This window comes from Cupressus sempervirens, chromosome 2 (assembly GCF_028749045.1).
Source record: "Cupressus sempervirens isolate cs-2001-9-10 chromosome 2, ASM2874904v1, whole genome shotgun sequence".
NCBI lineage: Eukaryota > Viridiplantae > Streptophyta > Pinopsida > Cupressales > Cupressaceae > Cupressus > Cupressus sempervirens.
The window spans coordinates 556271654-556284687 of NC_143119.1; the positions used below are offsets into that span (position 1 = coordinate 556271654).

General features: G+C 38.2%; 1 pseudogene; it reads right to left on the reverse strand.

Moving 5' to 3' along the window:
* Positions 1 to 9766: 9766 nt before the first annotated feature.
* LOC149573785 (25S ribosomal RNA) lies at positions 9767 to 12818 on the reverse strand (annotated as a pseudogene).
* Positions 12819 to 13034: the final 216 nt, after the last annotated feature.

Below are 13034 nucleotides of genomic sequence, written 5' to 3' on the forward strand. Positions count from 1 at the left end.
TGGGGTCTGTTGGGGCATAGTTTGGTCAACAATAATATTATTGTTTGCTATTCCACCCAATCATGACAAAGCCTTATTCTTATGTTCTTCAATTCTAAAATGTTCAGACAGGGGCACTTTTACAATAATTTGAGATAACATGGATATCATATCAATAGGTTCAACCATAGTAGGTTTTACAATAGTACCTGGAGTCAAAGTCTTTTGGGCAGTAGGCACCACATTTTTCTTTACAACATCTGGTTCTGATTTCTTTTGTTGCACAACTGGTTTTGTTGCTTCATTTACCTAAAATTGAACCTTCTTCTTTGGTTCCCATTTCTTACCCCTATTCTCCTTGATTTTAGGTACATCTACATGGACTTTTTTTTCTTGATCATTTATCTTATGAGTGATGTCCTTGATGAAGACACTAGATGGCCTTCCTACATCATTTCTTATTTCTCTATTTCTCAAATTATAATTGCTATCAACTTGTGAAATCATTTTGGTTGTAATTCTGTCAATTTCCTCCTTGGAGGGCATTCTTAGACTTGTGAGACCCACATCAGAAAATGTACTGCATACCTTATTTGCATCATACCCTTCATCATCTAAGAGTACTTGTTGATGATGTAGCTGGTAAGCAATTATTTGGCTAGTGACATCATTTTCAGGCTCTTTTGAATCAAAATCTATCAAATCATCATACATGCTCACCATATTGCAGCTTATATCATCATGGCTCTTATCTTTAGTTTCTTCTTCAGCTTGCACTTCTTGGGCTTGGGAAAATGTCTAAGCAACATCATAATAATCAGTAGAATGAGGTGATTGGCATCTAATACACCATGGTACATCATCATTCATGTTTACAGTGTTCCTTTGCAAAGGGTTTGGAGTACCCTTGTCCTTCACATCTTGGGTCTGGTTAGGAACTGGTTTACCATCTTTCCACTGAGTGGTATAGGGGTAATTCTGCATCCTAGGCAGTCTATTGAAGTTGTTGTTATTTACAGGGGGTCTTTCAGCAATATTTGGCTTATTGAAACTAGTGCGATTCATCTTCTTGAGCATTTCTAAAACCTGGCCTATAGTAGGTTCTTTAGGCTTTTTTCCTATAGGAGTTTTGTCACCCTCCCTTTTATTATTGTTTCTAGCATTAAAAAGCTTAGGATCATCCCTTCTATCTAGTTTTCCAGATGCCTTTCTATTATTCTCTATGTTTACAGCAACTCTATAGGCATCTCTCAAAGTCTTAGGATCTTTATCCCTCAATTGATAAGCCATTTTGCTATCAAAAGCATTGAAATAAGTTGTAAGACAGACATGTTCATTTAACCTCATGAATTGAAAAAGTTTGTACATACCCTTTTGGAATCTCACATTGAAATCAAATGTGGACTCATTTGGATTCTTCTTGATATTGTTGAACTCGTTCAACATGAATCCTGCATTGGTATTGTCTCCATACTACTCTTTAAACAACTTTTCCATATCACTCGATGTGGTAATACTGTCATAAGGAAACCTCTTGAACCAATCCCTTGCATCCTATGTTAATGAATGCACAAACAATTTCATTACCATGTCTTCATGTTCAACTTCATAATCATTCAACATGTCAATGAAAGTCCTCAAGTGTTCTTCACCAGTAACAACATTATTTCCAGAAAACTTAACCACTTTATCCCTTAAATCAAAAGATATGGGATGGGGGGCACCAAGAATACCAGCAAATGATATCTGTCTGTACTTTTCTAGGTATATAGGTTTCTTTTGGAAACTAGGAACATTTGAGGTGCTAGCTATATTAGCTTGACTCAGGGGAGCAGCTTGGGACTATTGTGGTGGGACAAATGGGACTTGGGTGCCAACATTTGAGGATGGGGTAGGGGCAGATTGGGGCATTCCATGAGTTGAAATTATGGGAGCACTAACTGGTATGGTATTTATAGGTGGGATAGATAGATTGGGCCATGAAGCTAATGCAAAATTAGACTTTATGAATTGGATTTTGCTTCTAGTTTCTGCAGCTTGAGCTTCATTCTCGACCTTCTCAAGTTCTTTTGCAAGATCTTCCCTCTCTTTTTGAGCCTTCTCAAGATCTATATCTAACTTCTTCATGAAGGGTTTTATAGGTTTGCTTGGTATAGCTTGAGGCTCATTTATTTGGATTCCTATAGCCTTGCCTTTCCCTTTATCTCAAACTTTTGCAGTGGGCTCTACAAGATCAACTTGAATAGGTTTATAGGCTTGAACTTGAGCAATAACTAGTTCTTGCCTTCGATTTAGGTGTTTCTCCTGTTCTTGCACTTTAGCTCTTAGATTGTCAATATCTCCAAAAACATCCTTATGGAGAGTCGTGGTATTCTCTTCTAATTTTTTATTTTTCTCTTTCAAAGCAGCCATTCTTCTTAACAGAGTATCTCTTTCTATTATGGCATCTAAGGTGGCCTGCTTCTTTTCCTTTTCAAGATGAATGCATTTAGCTTCTTCCTCAGCAATCCATTCCTTCAAAAATTCTATCTCAGAGTGCACTTCTTTAGGATCTACAGAAGTTGCCTTAGAATCAGGAGGGTCATCCAAATCTATTAGGTTTTGTTCTACATATGGGGCTACTTTGGGATTAAAAGGATTATCAGATGAACTCCTAAATCCTAGCCTATAATTTACATCGGCTACATGATCTGGTCTTAATGAAGCAATTCCAATAGTAGATATGTCCTTATCTTGAAAAAATCTCTCATTTGGTATTGGGGTACTAAAAATGCCTCCTAAGAGTCTTGTAGTTTTAGATTTAGAGCTAAGCGAAGAAGACTCTCTTCCTATTACTGGTTGATAATGGGAATTGACGGATGCATTACCTCTGGGTTTCCAAGTGGGATTTGGATCTATCTTTTTCTTATTTTGGTTTTTTCTACCACCTTGGGTTAAATCAGTATACATTGATACATCTGGATTGGCTCTCATGTAAGCTCTTGTATTTTTCCTTTTTTCAGCCATATTTACCTTTTTATATCAATAAGCACTAGCTTCAAAACCTTGACTGATTTGCCACCCTATTTCAGGAAAAATATAATAATACTTTTAGCTAATAAAGAGACACTAACACACAAAATAGGAAAAAATATACGTCACAGATAGACCAATCACTGATGTCGTAAGACTACAACTCTTGCTTGTTTAGATAAGACACTTGGATAGGCTAGATACGTCAGTGTGCAGCAATGGTACTTGGGCTCAATCTTCTTTAAATTCTCAAAGTTTGACACTAAAATATTCCCTTATAACCACGAGCAAGACATAGATCACATGACACACATGTACATAGTAGGACCAAAGAAACTGCAGTACTTTTCATAGAGGTGTTGGATAGCCCCCAGTAGATTCGCCATTTTGTTGGTGTTTTAAAAAGTATTAAAACTACTAAGCGAAAAAAAGCTTAATACCAGAATGACAGTACATACACAATCTAAAGACTAGCCTATTCTTATCAACAATTGCATATGTAACGTATTTGGACCCAACTTCAACAAAACTACAAATGGTTTTCTACTCTTTTGGCTCTGCAAAACCAGGGTGGGTGTACCCAGGGATGGTTCAAATATGAAATGACTATATGAGGATTATTCTTAGTTTCATTCTGATTCTCATTTCAAAATCCTCAAATATATATAATTCTTATTAATCTTGCCAAACACATCCCATAAACAGATATGGCCAAGAAGTCTTCTATAGATCTATAGATGTTTTCAACAACAATGGCTAACTGAAGCTAAAAACATTTCATGCAGACAAGTGCTGGCCAACTTTGAAGATCTACAGGAAATAAAAGTAAAATTTGATTTGATGATGTATTTGAACAACCATTTGTAAGATACTTCTCTTTCAACTGAAATAACTTGATCAGTGCCTAATCCATTGGGGTTTCAGAGTCTATAGCAAAATCTAAGATCTAATTTGTTGCCTTACAACAAATTGTATTAGCAATTCTTATCAAAATTTATCATTCAAAATCCTTTTCAATACTTAAGGAATCTTATCACATTCATTAGGGCTTTTACTTAATCCATTGAATTAACAACAATGATAGATGGATATACAACCTAACTAGATTGCATTCAATTGCACAAGCTTTTACTCATACAACATCAAGATAGCTAAGTATTGAGCAAGAGACAAAATTTAGAAAGAACTGATATGGGGACAGTTCATAGTTTTCATTCATTTCCTTTGAAAATGTACATCTCTTACAATAAACTCAGAATAGCCTTCAGAAATAAAAACAGTTCATTCTATCTTCATGCATTTTAAGAAAATTTGACAGAGAAACACATTACAAACTTGCCTTCAAAATTTGGAACAAAAACTAGACTTAAGCACAATACTTAGAAGAAAAAGAATTCGGACCCTTCTTTAGCCTTGGGATTTCACTTAAATAGTGTGAGATGCAACAAGCTTCAGGCTAAACAAATGACAGGTGTCCTTCTAAAGACAGGAACAAAATAATAGAAAGGTTAATTACAACAAACATTTCTTGGTGGGTCCCTTTCTATTATGCTTCTTATTTGTTGAGATACAAATAAAACAATCTGATCTTACAATCAATCTTCATCCTCAGAGTAAGTAGCCATGAGGTTTGAAAGTGATGTGTTGTCTTTAGTTATTTGTAAATTTACTTCAGCCTGGGGAATTTTTGTGTCCTCAGTATTAACTTTGGGGGTGATTGTTACTTTTTCACCTTCTTCCTCATCATCTTTTGATATTTGTTCTAGAAACTAATTTTTGCATTTATTAAAAACATCATCCTCTGGGAAATCAAAAATTAGAGCTTCTCTTTGTATCTTTATTAAAGAATTTTCACTTTCTTCTAAATCATCAAATTCTTTCTTCATAGCAGTATAAAACAACTGTATTTTTACTAGCTCTTCACTTGTATTTGCCCAGAACCAGTGGCCAACCTCACTCATAATGTTTATTATTCTCTCATTGAATAACTCATCTATCTCCTTGTTCCATTTTTCCTTTACCTTTAATGTATCAATAGATTCTAAAGCACAAGAAAATAAGGTGAATTTTTTAGCAATATATTTGGAAAAATAGAGTGTTAATCTTCTCTATAAAGAATCTCTTTCATCACCAAAATTCTCTAGCTTATTTAACAAATCAAAAATCTTCTCAACTTGGTGATAATGCATTTGGACTACAGATATACATATAATTGTAATATCATTATTTCTCTCCCTCCATTTCTGCGCCAGAGAAGTCAGTCTACCCTTTTCTTTATTCAACTCATCCAAAAAGGTTATAATTCTTGTCAACTGATCATAAAAAGTTGACCATTGTATTTTATCCCTCAAATATATTACACCCTACTTTAAATTTTCTTCATATTGATTTCTCACTTTTATCTGCAACTCATGCAACTTTATTTTTTCTTCTTCAAATTCCTCTGCAGTATAGAATTGTGGCCTTTTAGGGGTGTCAGGTATTTCAATGATAGGGGTTGATCCAACAAATGACTGTGGAGGGTACATAATTCTAGGTACACTAGATTCTCCCACCTTTCTTTTCCCAAGTATCGTCTCCAATTGAGATACCTTGTTTTCCAGCTCAATTCTCTTTTTTACTTCTTGATTGTAGGCATCCACCACTATTTCATACTTATTCTGCAAATCATTCATTTCCTTTTCTTCTCTCTCTGTAGTGGCCAAGGAAAATTTAGAATAGTCCACATTCATGTAGGCTGCCTGTACATTTGAAGTATCAGCGACCCTCCTCACAATGATATTCCCTGTTAGTCCCGAATCATCAGGCTGTAATGGAGTAGTCCTGGATCCTCTTCTTAATGACCACATAACAAGGGCAGCTTGATCATTATTGAAAGCTGTCCCTAAGAATTACTTTTTATCTAGATCGTGTAATCCTAAATTATTTGATACAAAATTAAAAATTAATGCATCAGCAATATCCCAATTTGGATATAATAAAATATTTGCATTTTTCACCATCTGTCTACCCTTGTCAGGGGTTATATTTTTGAATTCCTATATAATCTATTCTTTTATTTGATTCTGAATGGAGGCTTCATCCATTTCTAGATGTTCTTCTTTCAAATCCCTACACCTTTGTTCAAAAATGTGCATATTTTCCCTCCATGCAAACTGATGAAAAGCCCTAGATTTAACAAAACTGTTATCAGACAAAAATTGTTGACTGGCCTACTCCAAAACTGGGTCTAATTCCCTTCCTCTGAAATTTGCTACAATCAATTCAAAACTTGGCACAGGAGGCTCCTGGGGGTTCCCTTCATCAATTTCTACTTGAGTGACAAAAAACTCCTCCTTGCGACCCCATTTTTTCAATTTGCTCATTGGTGAGCTGCTCTTCCTCAATTCTCATTGGAGTTTGGGAAGGTGAGTAACCTTCATCATGGGATTCTTCTTCCCTTATTATTTTTCTTCTTTTGGGAGAAGGTTCAGGGGGTCTTTCTTCAAGGACAGTACTAGTAGATTCAATTACCTATTTTTCTTTGTTTACAATGGGCATCTGCTCCTGAATAACAGTATATCTTGTCCTCTTTCGGATAACAAGTGGACCTACTCCTATGTTAGGGGTGAAACCCAATTTCCTCATAACTTCTCTGGCTTTATCTAGAAAAGAATCAATAAAATGTTGTTTCTTTTCATTCATTACCTCCATTATTTCTAAAAATGTACTCATGAGTTTATTTATCCTATCTGCATTATTTGCAGCATTATTAAGAGGACTGTAATCCTTGTCAAAACAATTAATGAATTCCAAAACTTTTTAATAGACTCTCCATTTTTATTTCTTTATTTCTTGTTCCTGGAGAGAATATTCATTCCTTATTATATCTTCAGGGAAATAAAATTCATGCTGACTTGGACAAAGCTTGATTCTATGTCTAAGAGTAGAATTAAAAAAGTCTTCTGTGTCACAAAAATGAGCATGAGATACTGCCATCTTATACCGATCCAAAAATTTGTAGAGGAAGATCCGTCCTTCTTTAGTGACTACAAACTGATGAGCTATAGTGCAGGTAGGAAAAATTGATCCTGTTTCTCTTTTCTGCAAAAAGGTTTCATCCACTCCTCCCAACTGCCATAAAAATTTAGCTACCCCTACCTTTAAAGGTACCTAATAGGGTAGTACATGGGGCGTCCCTTTGAAACCATAGACCCTAATGTTAGTTGAGACTGGATATGGGATGATATCTCCCCAATTATGTGACACTTTTAAACTGTGGGGTCTGTCCATAGGCCTAACAAGATGCATTAGTGCCTTTGGAATTCTGAGATTGTCACTTAATATGAGGCATCTTAATTTAGAAGCAAAATGCCTATCAAATCTGGAAAAACTATTATTTTCTGCCTCCCAAGTCATGTCTGCACTCCACAATTGAACTGGTAGTGCCTCCCCCTCTTGTTCCCTATTTAAAACCATTTCTTTAGCGAAATATGTAGCCCCCTTAAAATCAAACATATGCAACAATAGGGAATACTAACCCCAGACCTTTTCCACCTTGCCCTTTGCAATCCGCACCAATCCATTGTGAATCTCATTAGCCAGGTAAGATGCAAAATCAAAAATTATTTCTACACTGAAAGAAGAGATTTGGGTGATCATATACATGAAGGTCACTGGAATAAAATCTTCTTTATCCTCTCCGAAGACTCTGCACAGGGTCCAGTATATTTCTACTGCCTTGGCATTAAAGCATGATTTCTTGAAAGGTTCTTTAGAAGATGATGTTATTGTTGGTAGATTTCCAATCTTTCCTATGTGGGCTTTCAATTCACCTTGTCTAACTATATCCCTTTTGGACATATATTCTTTTTCTAACTCTATCAAATTAATGGGCACATGATACATGGTGAGAGGTCCCAGACTAAAAACCTTCCTAATTTCTTCTAGACTGATGGTAATTAAAACCTCACCATCCATTCTTCTCACTACCTTAGTGGCTAGATCATAGCTTTTCGCTATAGTTTCAAGCAGGTCATAATCCATAAACACACTAGGAACAACAAGCTTCCCAAGATCAAAATTCCATATATTGGCATGAGGGGCATATAATTTCCTTTCTGCGAACCATTTTTTGAACAGACTCAAACCAGTTTGAGAAGTCTGAGCATCTTGAACCCAATTACCCTTATCATAAAGTCCATCAACTACCCTTAGCCTAGGGTTCAATGAGGTTAACCTCTTAACTTGTACTATCTCTACAGTAGACTCAGGAAGCAACTCAAGCAAATCATCATGCACATTCCTATCCAAATAATTTACTGCACCTAAAAATCCCTTATTTGGAGGCATCTTGGACTTATTTTTCATAGAACTGGAAGGCCTACGAGGATTATGGTAGTATTACTTACTTGAATTTTGTCTTTGTTTTCCTCTGTATTTTCGCAAACTTTTCGCGAATAGACAACTTCACAATTTCTACCAGGCTTTGGCACACTTTCCTTCAGTAATTGCTTCTGCACAAGAATGGCTTCAAATATTTTCTCGTGTGAGATGAAACTGATGAAAACTCTCTATATTATACTCTATTTTTTCTCACGGATGATGCTTTCATGTCTAATTAATACAAGGAGTGGCACTATATTTTTTGTTTAAAACTGCGCCATTGATCTTTAAAGATCCTACGATCATGTGATATGGAAAGAAACATAGGAGTTTCATTTGACATGTCAATTAGAGTACCCAATGAGAACTTACCATGTATATCATTCTTTCCTTGATGGCACTTGTATTTGGACCCATTGACATCTAAGGATACGTGTCAGCATGTTGCTACTTCATTATGCATAAAAATTCAAGCATCTTGCCATAGCGAAGCAACGACAACCATCGATCTAATTTGGAATCAATCAAATGATATGCCACTAGGTTTGTTCGGAAAGAAGGTGGTGGGCCCTATTTGCTATGTCACTATAATTATCTCCCTTGCAACTCTTCATAGCGAGAAAGTGACAACCGTTGATCACATACTCAATAAAGGGCGAGGAAACTACGCGGGGTCTTCTAATTCATACTCGCTATGTCGCATGGCTTAAAGAATATGCAATTTTTCATAGCGAGGTAGCAAGGACCATTGATTCCATTCCAAGCTGACGTTCAGGATCTCTTTTCTCATTTGGACAGAAAGGCATTAATGAAAACAAAGATCTCTGCATAGCTGGTGCCTGTCAAAAATTTATTGTAGTCCTAAGTATCATTCCACGTCACCAAAGGTCTCTGCCAATCTTTCCTTTTTATAGGGCCTCGCTACTTCCCTAATGGTGAAATATCTAATTTTTCTGATAGCGAGGTAGTGAGCTTTGGCATTTTAAAGAATTTCGTACCAAAAATGCAAGGGGTAGAAGATAATAATTACTATTACTTAAACTGCTTCTGACAATGACATTTATGACTTGTCACGCCACCTGGTGAAGTCGAGGCACCGGCAAAATTTAACATCACCACCCCTTCAAACTTTACGAGACCTCACTACTTTGCTAGTAGCAAAGTCTCTAATTTTTCTGATAGCGAGGTGGCGAAGCGTCAAAAAAATCATGATTCTGGCTCTATTTTCAGATATTCTACTGGGTCCCCTTTCCTATTTGGATGGTAGTTGCAATGTGTACCTACACAATAAATCATTCATAAAACCAATGTCCAACCACCGTATCTTCACTTTGTGGTCTCGCCTTTTTAAATACTCAGCATTCACTACCTCGCATGGCTTAAAAAGAATGCAATCTTTCATAGTGAGGTAACGACAGTGGTAGATCTACTTGGATCTGATAGTTAGAATGATTGAGAAAAAAGGGAATCTCGGGGAAACATAAAATAAAATGGATAGAATATTCTTCTCACTTGAAAATTTAAAAGTTTCATGCCCAAAAATTTATGAACAAATAGAACATAGGGTTTTCATGAGTCTTTTCTTATGGATGGATTATCTAGAAACCCCATGTTTCACTTAAAAATAAAATTTTTGACTTTTCTATAATTTAACAAAAACTTATGTTGCACAAAAAGTTAGACCAACAGATCGATAGGCCACACTTTCACAGTTTGTGTTCGTACTAAAAATCAAAATCAAATGAGCTTTTACCCTTTTGTTCCACATGATATTTCTATTCTCATTGAGCTCATCTTAGGATACCTGAATTATCTTTTAACAGATGTGCCACCCCAGCCAAACTCCCCATCTGACAATGTCTTCTGCCTGGATAAGTGTACCTAGACACACCTTAAGGCCAAAAATAGGGGCATTTCCCCATCTCTACTTGACAAAATAAGTAAAATAATGTTAAAAGTAGTGGTATTTCACTTGTGCCCAAAAGCTCCCACTTATTCTACACCTCTCAAGTCATTTCACAAAGTCGGACTAGAGTCAAGCTCAACAGGGTCTTCTTTCCCCACTGATTCTGCCAAGCCCGTTCCCTTGGCTATGGTTTTGCTAGATAGTAGCTAGGGATAGTGGGAATCTCGTTAATCCATTCATGTGCATCACTAATTAGATGACAAGGAATTTGGCTACCTTAAGAGAGTCATAGTTACTCCTGCCATTTACCCGTGCTTGGTTGAATTGCTTCACTTTGACATTCAGAGCACTGGGTAGAAATCACATTGCATTAGCATCTGCAGGGACCATCGCAATGCTTTGTTTTAATTAAACAATCAGATTCCCCTTGTCCATACCAGTTCTAAGTCGACTGTTCACCGCCTAAGGAAAGCCCTCCGAAGGGGGCATCCTATGTCCATCGCCCAATCGACACGTGATGGCCCGCCATTGCCGCTGGAGCAGCTCAGGCAGGCCACCAATAGCCCATGAGTTTAGGGCACAGACCCCTAGGCCTAGCCCTTAGAGCCAAGCCTTTTCCCAAAGTTACAGATCCATTTTGCTAACTTCCCTTACCTACATTTTTCTATTGACCAGAGGCTGTTCACCTTGGAGACTTGATGCGGTTATGAGTACGATCGGGCATGAAGGGTACTTGGTCCTCTAGATTTTCAAGGGCTACCAAAGGTGCACTAGACACCATGGGATGTGCAGTGCTCTTTGAGCCACTGGACCCTATCTCCAGTTGAACTAATTTTAGGGTGGACAAGCTATTAAAAAGAAAAGATAACTCTTCCTGGGGCCCCCGCTGACGTTACCAAATTTCCTAACATTGTTTTTCGCTGCTACATCCTGGTTTGGGAATATTAACCTGATTCCCTTTCGATGATCATGTAAAGTGCGCCCTTGAAACAACATTTCCCCATCTCTTAGGATCGACTAACCCATGTCCAAGTGTTTTTCACATGGAACCTTTCCCCAATTTAGTCTTCAAAGTTCTCATTTGAATATTTGCTACTACCACCAAGATCTGCACTAGGGGCCGGTCCACCCAGGCTCATGCCCAAGGTTTCACAACAACCCCTGCGTCCTCCTACTCATTGGAGCCTAACACTTTCCCCAACATCCAAGTATAGGTTGTGCACTTCAGTGCCATCCATTTTTAGGGCTAGTTGATTGGGCAGGTGAGTTGTTACACACTCCTTAGTGGATTTTGACTTCCATGACCACCATCCTACTATCTTAGTCAACCAACACCCTTTGTAGGTTTTGGGTTAGCACATAATTTGGCACCGTAACTCGACTTTCTATTCATCCTACATCACCAGTTCTACTTACCAAAAAATGGCCCACTTGGAGCTCACAATTTTGTGGTGCATCTCAAAAGAGTAGCCGTGCTAACTTACATATTTAAAGTTTGAGAATAGGTCAAGCGTGTTATGCCCCCGATGCCTCTAATCAATTTCTTTACCTGATAAAACTTGCATGTGAGCTCTAGCTATCCTGAGGGAAACATCAAAGGAAACTAGCTACTAGATGGTTTGATTAGTCTTTCGCCCCTATACCCAAGTTAGACGAATAATTTGCATGTCAGTATCGCTAGGGGCCTCCACCAGAGTTTCCTCTGGCTTTGCCCTGCTCAGGCATAGTTCACCATCTTTCGGGTCCCAATAGGTGTGCTTGCACTCTAACCCTTCACAGAAGATCAGGGTCGGTCAGTGGTGCACCCCCCAAGAGGGGATCTTGCCAGTCAGCTTCCTTGTGCCTCGCGGGTTTTCCCATCCTGCCAACTGGCACACATGTTAGACTCCTTGGTCTGTGTTTCAAGACAAGTTGGATGGAAAGCTTGCTGGCCAGCGCCACAAGTGCACAGGTGCCCGAGAGCCCACCGTAAAGGCATGTGCTTCACTCCTCAACCATCGTGACAGAAGTATTTGTGTGACTAGAAGGTCACACTTGTGCCACTGTGACAACCTGCATTGGCATGTCCCCCGAACTGAGTGGTGGACCGGCTTACACTATTTTGCATCCGATCGAGGCACATTGCCAGCCTCCATCCGCTTCTCTCCCAAAAATTTCAAGAACTCTTTAACTCTCTTTTCAAAGTCCTTTTCATCATTCCCTCACAGTACTTGTTTGCTATCGGTCTCTCGCCTATATTTAGCCTCAAATAGAATTTACCACATGATTAGGACTGCATTCCCAAACAACTTGACTTGCCGACAGTGCCTCATGGTGCGACAAGGTCTAGGCCTGATGGGGCTCTCACCCTCTTCGATGCCCCCTTCTAGGGGACTTGGGCCTGGTTCGTCACTTAGGATGCTTCTACAGACTACAATTTGATAGGTATAGCTGTCAATTTTCATGCTGGGCTCTTCCTAGTTTGCTCACCATTACTAGGGGAATCCTAGTAAGTTTCTTTTCCTTTGCTTATTGATATACTTAAACTCAGTAGGTATTCACACCTGACTTGGGGACATGGTAGAGATTCAGCATGCGCACACTGTGGCAGGCCATTGAGACTAGAATAAAGTTCCTCACGAGGAATCGTTCGATTAGTGCAAACCAACGTTGGCCTTTGTGAGCCACCGCTCATCGTGATAGATCAACAGACCTCATGCTCATTTCAGCGGACCATGTGCCACTTGCATACACAGACAACCATCTTTGCTCCTTGCTGGGGAGGGAAAAATTT